The sequence below is a fragment of the Limulus polyphemus genome, unplaced genomic scaffold (assembly GCF_000517525.1).
Source record: "Limulus polyphemus unplaced genomic scaffold, Limulus_polyphemus-2.1.2 Scaffold891, whole genome shotgun sequence".
NCBI lineage: Eukaryota > Metazoa > Arthropoda > Merostomata > Xiphosura > Limulidae > Limulus > Limulus polyphemus.
In genome coordinates, this window is record NW_013666501.1 from 236,006 (window position 1) to 243,347 (window position 7,342).

Here is a 7,342-nt window from a genome sequence, read left to right on the forward strand (position 1 = left end):
TTTACCAGGATTCATCACAACCACTAGACAGTTACACGTTTTACCAAGGTTCATCACAACCACTAGACAGTTACATGTTTTACCAGGATTCATCACAGTCACTAGACAGTTGCACGTTTTACCAAGATTCATCACACCCACTAGACGGTTACACGTTTTACCAAGATTCATCACAACCACTAGACAGTTACATTTTTCCACGCACATAAACTCATGCGCTTAAACTCAAACAGAAATATTTAGATTTTTTGTTTGTTTTAGAGCAAAGTCACATCGAGCTATCTGCTGTGTTTACCGTGAGGAATCGAACCCTGGATTTTAGCTGTTCCACCAGGGTACCAAAATATTTAGAGAATATGCTTTATCCTGCATTAAAAAGCGTCAAGTTTTTTTAATATACACATATATATATATATTACTGAGTTGGATTTTTACCACTCATTATTTTTATGTATGTCCCTCGGTGGGACAGGGGTAAGTTTACGGATTTATAACGGTAAAATTCGGGGCTCGATTCCCCGAGGTGGATACAGCAGGTAGCCCACTTTGGCTTTGCTGTAAAACAAACAAACAAATTTTTATGTATTTAATTTTTAAAATCATCATTCGGTCTAACATAGAATCACATATTTGACAGTGTGTGTAAATAACATCGTGTAGTTTCTGGAAATGTGAGGAACATTAATAATATCAATATTTTTTTTTTGTTCAGATCACGTCCGCGACTTCAGCTGTGGCCGCCTCCATTATAGGACTCTGTACCTTGACGCCAAGAGGGATGTTATGTATGTGGGCGCCATGTAAGTATGGTCCTCGTTTCTTGATACAGAATTTTGTGTGTGTGTTTTTTGTTAGGCCATACGATTATTTTGGGGTTTTTATATTTACATTTTTTGTTATGTTAACTACTGTTCTTTTTCTTTCAAGTTTGGAATTTGTTTTAGCACAAAAACATACAACGGGCTGTCTGCGCTATAGTCTGCCGTGGAGATCGAACACTGAATTTTAACGCTATAAGCCTTGGGATCGAACCCCGAATCCAAACTTTTCTGTGCATATTTATCTAACGCGCATGTGTAACCATAGACGTCCGATCCAATCTTTCTGTAGAGCGTAAGAAAAAAAAAAAGAGAAATATTATAAATCCAAAGGTTTTATAGTAGAAATTTGATTAAAAACACCTGTGTGGATTTTGACCGGTTAGTCTTTTTTTTTAATAAAAATGTTACCATACATTCGATTGGAGTTACTGTATGGCTTGAAGGACTGGAGTTAAAGTTTTGTTTTAAAGCACAAACCTACACAATGGGCTCGATGTTTAGCCAACTGGCTTGTCGCTGAGCTACCAGGGGGGGGTAAAGAAAAGGGAATTTCCTAAAATTAAAAAATCTTCACTTTCACAACTAGTGTCGACGTTTTTAATCAGTTTGTTGAAAACGAGAATCTTGAGTTGAATTGAGCTGTTAGTTGCATCAGAAAACCACTGTTTCAAAGAACTATCGCTTGAATGAATTGATGGTTCGATGTTTCCAATAATTATAGATTACTGTTTTTTGAAGTCTTTTTTTCTTCTTCTATGAATATATATATATATACTGACTCGGCAAAAATTAGTGTTTCTCAATTTATCAGAAATTTTGAATCGTTAAATTATGCTACTTCTTGAATATGGTCAGAAGATGTTTTTTTTTTTGTTAGAAAAAAAAGAACTGGTGACTGGAAAACAATTATTTTAAAGAGCTGTAATTAATAAATAGAGCTTTAAATTGTCGTTGTTTTCAGGGAAAATCTCTCATAAATTTGTTTTTAAGTATCAATTTATGGTTGAAATCCATTGCCGAAAAGAAGTTATCCTGGTCCAGCATGGCTTGATGGTTAGGATGCTCAAATCGAAATCACGGGTTCGAATCATATCATCGTCCTTTCAGTAGTGGGGTCGTTATAACGTGACCGGTCATTCCCACTATTCGTTAGTAAAGAGTAGCCAAAAAGTTGGCGGCGGTTAGTGTTAACTAGCTGCCTTTCAATTCTAAATTAGGGGCGGCTTGTGCAAATAGCCCTCGAGTAGCTTTGCACGAAATTCAACGAACAAACAAAGTTACCCAAATATATTAATTTATATTAATTGAATTTAAAAAATTCATTGTATTCAACTTGAACGGCTTTGAAGTATTCTAACTAAGTAATCAAATCATTTGGGATAAAACCGTAATTATCAATAGCATCGTTCCATTTATAGTGCTCCCTGGTGGCTCATCGGTAAGTTAGTGGGCTTACAACGTTAATATACGGTGGGTGGGTTACATACAGCCCATTGTGTAGCTTTGTGCTTTACAACAATCACACACTCCTTCTTTTGTATATAAAAAACTTTTTTATTTATTGTATTTGCAATATTTTGTTTTCTACACTTAGTATCGTATTTTCAGTTCACAGTAGTTTTGAGTATCGTATTTTCAGTTCACAGTAGTTTTGAGTATCGTATTTTCAGTTCACACTAGTTTTGAGTATCGTATTTTCAGTTCACAGTAGTTTTGAGTATCGTATTTTCAGTTCACACTAGTTTTGAGTATCGTATTTTCAGTTCACAGTAGTTTTGAGTATCGTATTTTCAGTTCACACTAGTTTTGAGTATCGTATTTTCAGTTCACACTAGTTTTGAGTATCGTATTTTCAGTTCACAGTAGTTTTGAGTATCGTGTTTTCTGTTCACAGTAGTTTTGAGTATCGTATTTTCTGTTCACAGTAGTTTTGAGTATCGTATTTTCAGTTCGCAGTAGTTTTGATTGGTTTATTAGTTTCATTTTCATTCTTGGATTCAACAGACATAACTGAATGACAGTTTCAAATTCGATGATGATGACAAAAACCTTGTCGAAACGTTGTACATTTGCTGTTATGTTAAGCTTTTATTAAAGTTTTTCTTCATTACCCATTCAAGCCGTCTCCAACCATTACGAATATCAGTTTGCTAAGAAAACTGTGAAACGCGGATAAGTCGATACGCATCGTATTTTCGTCGTCTTCAGAAGCAAGTTACTCACACGATCAAAACTGGCGTCGTAGTTATCCCGATTTTTTTTTTAACTAATTTTCAAAGTTTACTGTAACGTAAAGAGGTTCATTGAGATCAATCACCTTGTTACAGGTACTGTTTGTTGGTTTCGTAGTTTGACATCAAGGACTGTCGTTCTGATGAAAAATGGCCGCCTCTCCCGCTGTTAACTCGTATTCTCACTTGGACCCTGTTGAGTAGCTCGAATTGCAACCCCGAGGACGTTTTTTTCCCCTCCCCTTTCTTTATTTTTCAACAAAAGGGCTTTGAAAGCCCTTTAATATTTTGACCATCTAGGGCATTTCTGTCCTACCAGGAGAAGAAGTAAAAAATATTGTAAACGGAATATTGACAAATCGTCGAAAGCTCGAGAAACAAAATAACTCTTAACTAGTTCTCGCTGTGATTTTTTAAAAATCATTTTATTGTTTTCGAAGTGGATATAAAATGTCAAGAAAAACATACAGTTCTTTTATTTATGAAGTAATAGGAAGTGGGTGTATAATAGGAAGTGGATGTATAATAGGAAGTGGATGTATAAAGTATAGCTGATCGAGAATTTGAAGTGTTTTTCTACTTTGTACACAACGTGAAATATTATGGCCGCGGTTGTTTGAAAAAAAAAAAAACATGTGAAGCATTTCTTTTTGTTACTGTCAAGCCGTGAGGTGTTGGCACTCTCTCTCTAAGCCTATTTACACTCGGGCGAAACGTCTCAATCCACATCATCATCATCACATAGATTCATAAAGCCGGGAGATGTGTTTCGTAAATGTCAAACTTTTCTCGTATACCTTTGTATTGTAAAATGTGTGTATGTTATGAGAGAGACTGCGGCAATATCATGTCTATATATCGAGTTAAATTGACATAAAGCGCAGATATTCACTCGCGTTCCCAGCACGTTTCTGGCTGATGAGCCAGTGGAAACGTAAACAGTTTGAGTTTCGAGAGATTGCAATAAGGACGTTGGAATTCAGCGTTTAGAATCAATAGCAAAACCTTCAAAGTCACTAGATATAACTCTTCGTTCTGTCACGTATACCGTTGCATATTTGGTTATGTCGTGACCGTTGGAAAACTAATTACACATGTAACTGTATTGAATATTGTTTACAGGGGTTTTTGTAATCACGTTACACACGGAACATAAACAGACACTTGTGACTATTCTGTCGAAGAATATAAAAACAAGTTTATATAGAAACAGTGAATAAACTAAATTGATGTTATCATACTTCGCATGCCGTAATATTTCTACACGTTGACGTGATTGGTAGTGCTAAAAATAGGCGTCATATTTTAATTGTAGTCCTAATTCGTAGATTAGTACGTACTCGAAATATATTAGAGTGGTTCCCAGATGTTTGGTAATCACGAACCAGTAAAATTCAAAATAACATTTTCGGGGACAGACATTCCAAATATAATAACTGTTAATTACATAAGTAAATAATACGATATTTACAAAATAAAAAACAACAACAATTATTTCGAAAACAAAAAAAAGGTAGACTTAGGCGACTTATAGTCATCAAATATTGAAAGAAACGTAACTAGGTGGCAGTGCTTTCAACAGCCAAGACGCTTTGCAGACCTGTAGAAATTAAGTCAAGGACAGGTGTTTGGGAAACACTGTATTAGACAGACACCTGGACTGTCAGAAACGAATACGTAATCTCCTTGTTTTAACTAGACAAGATAGATATTTATTACCGTCTTTTTCAACGCACAAAGAAATGTTCAGGAAGTCGCCGAAAGATGTCGGTGTGTTGATTTCATCTAGAAACAGATAGGCTTAAATTTTTAGGCTTTATGCATACCCGGTGTTATGATCAATATTATGCCACAACGTGGATATATATATATATATGTGTGTGTGTGTGTGTGATTGCTGAAACGAAAATTGACAATATGTTAACGAATTATCTTATATAAACAAATGTAAAACAATAACATTTAATTCAAATACCTAAAAGTAGTTTGTATTTCACGCACGCATGATTTCACTTCTGATAAAAATATTTCAAACTCTGAACATAACTTTAGGACTCACTCCCAGCAAGAGAGGTAAGGGTCAATGTGAAGACAATAGAAAAGGTCAACTTTGAGAATTATGTATGGTTTCTACTGTTTTAGCATTCCTTGTTCAACGCCTCCGCGGTTTAAAATAGTCGGGCAAGAATGTTTATCATCTGACACATGACAGTATTATTGAGTGACCACCCCTTTTAACGTGACAGTTTAATCTCCCATGCCTGTTGCTATGACTACATAAGCGAGTGCTATTGAGCCGTGAAAATGGTCCAATAGAAGGTGCATCACGTATCTTTGTTTTGGTTATGTGAATGTTGGAGTAGTTTTTAGTCCAAAGGCTGTTTTTATTACACGTATAATTTTACTGGACGTTTTATTGTTTGTTTGCTTGAATTTCGCGCAAAGCTACCAAAGCAAACCTAATTTAGCAGTGAAGACTAGAGGGAAGGCAGCTAGTCATCACCACACACCGCCAACTCTTGGGCTACTCTTTGCCAACGAATAGTGGGATTGACCGTCACATTATAACCCTCCCACAGTGTTTGGTGGGACGGGGATTCGAACCCACGACCCGCAGGTTGCGAGTCTAGCTTCCTAACCACCTAGCCATGCCATCAAGTTGCGGCTAGATCATTTTAAAAACCGCAAAAAGGGGCGTGTCTATAGTAAAAAAAACACAGTGTACTATTCATAAACAAACAAAATAACACAATAAAAAAGATTTAACAGGTTTAAAAGTAATAAAAAAATCAATCACTTTCCGCCATTAAAAGGCTTAATGAAATTTTCAAAAAAAAAAATTAATTAATTAAACTAAAGTTTGCCAGTTGAAATGGCAACAACTCTAATTTCCAGTGAAGAAAACGAACGAATCGGGCAACACGAGAATTTATTTCCCGATGTTTACTGGGCAAGAAGAAATTTAAAGCGCAGGGTATTAGCGAAAACATTACTCAGAACCGATTTTCGGGTTAATCCTCTTGGGATAAAGGGTTACTGGTCCGGAATAATTGGAAGATTAAGCTGAATTCTGCTGAAACAAAGCAATCCGTTAACGTTAAGCTGTAGTTACAGGATCACCCAATCATTCAACCAGTATCCATTCTTGATCGTGAAATATAACACAAATAGTGTCTTTAATGAATTTATTGGAGAGTTCGTTATGCCCACCTCCCCTTTTTAATCAATGCAACTTACCCAAAATAATTATAAATACATAAACATAGACCGACAGTAAACGTTATTATTCTACTATAAATTAGTGTAAATCCCTTCACGATCGTGATGATTTTGTTGTTGTTTGATTACAATAATTTATATTCTTTAATCTTGTTTTAATTTTTGTACGCCTTAAAAGATGGCGATAATAATCTTATTGTTATCGTATTCCAAACCACTTACATCCAATTTAGGTGCTACAAAATGAGAAAAATATCGAAGTTCTTTCAACACTCGCTGGAAAATGCGTTTTCAAATCAGCCAGCTGGTCGAAAAGTTCGTCGCCTGCACAAATCATATTTTCTCCGCTGATTTCGATCGATGAAGCGACGGACGCTGAGTCAGCAACCCGTCTCCCGTTCCTATGACGTTTAATTTTGACGGCTTTGATTTGGTTTCTATTATTCTTCGGAATAAAGAAGAGGAGGGGTTGAAACTGGTATAAAAAAAAAGCTCCTAGCCTTGCTTTTTCTTTGTATCAACTTGCGTTTATTTTTGATTTTTTTTGCGTACGTTTATATTCCTTTATTTTGTATATTCCATGACAAGTTTGTTTTTTCTTATCTCTTAATTACACATTGTTAGTTACGCTAATTCTTCCATTACTTTTCCTTTAGAACTTTGTAAATTTTCACATTACTTTTATTCATCCTAATTTCGTCTTCTGTAATTTAGAACCTTGAGCACAGTCCATCCTTCTGGTGACTTTTAAATAATGTGTCCAGATGTCACGTCTAGTGACTGAGATGAATCATGGTAAAACGTGTAACTGTCTACTTGTTATGATGAATCATGGTAAAACGTGTAACTGTCTAGTGGTTGTGATGAATCTTGGTAAAACGTGTAACCGTCTAGTGGGTCTGATGAATCTTGGTAAAACGTGTAACTGTCTAGTGATGATGAATCATGGTAAAACGTGTAACTGTCTAGTGGATGTGATAAATCCTGGTAAAACCCATTTTAAACTTTATTAATCTATGCAAACATTACATTATGAAGTAAGGAAGTATGGACGATGTCATCATACGTGCG

General features: G+C 35.5%; 1 pseudogene; it reads left to right on the forward strand.

The window, feature by feature from the left end:
* LOC106461065 overlaps positions 1–7,342 on the forward strand; it is a 100,714-nt pseudogene that overhangs the window by 26,278 nt on the left and 67,094 nt on the right.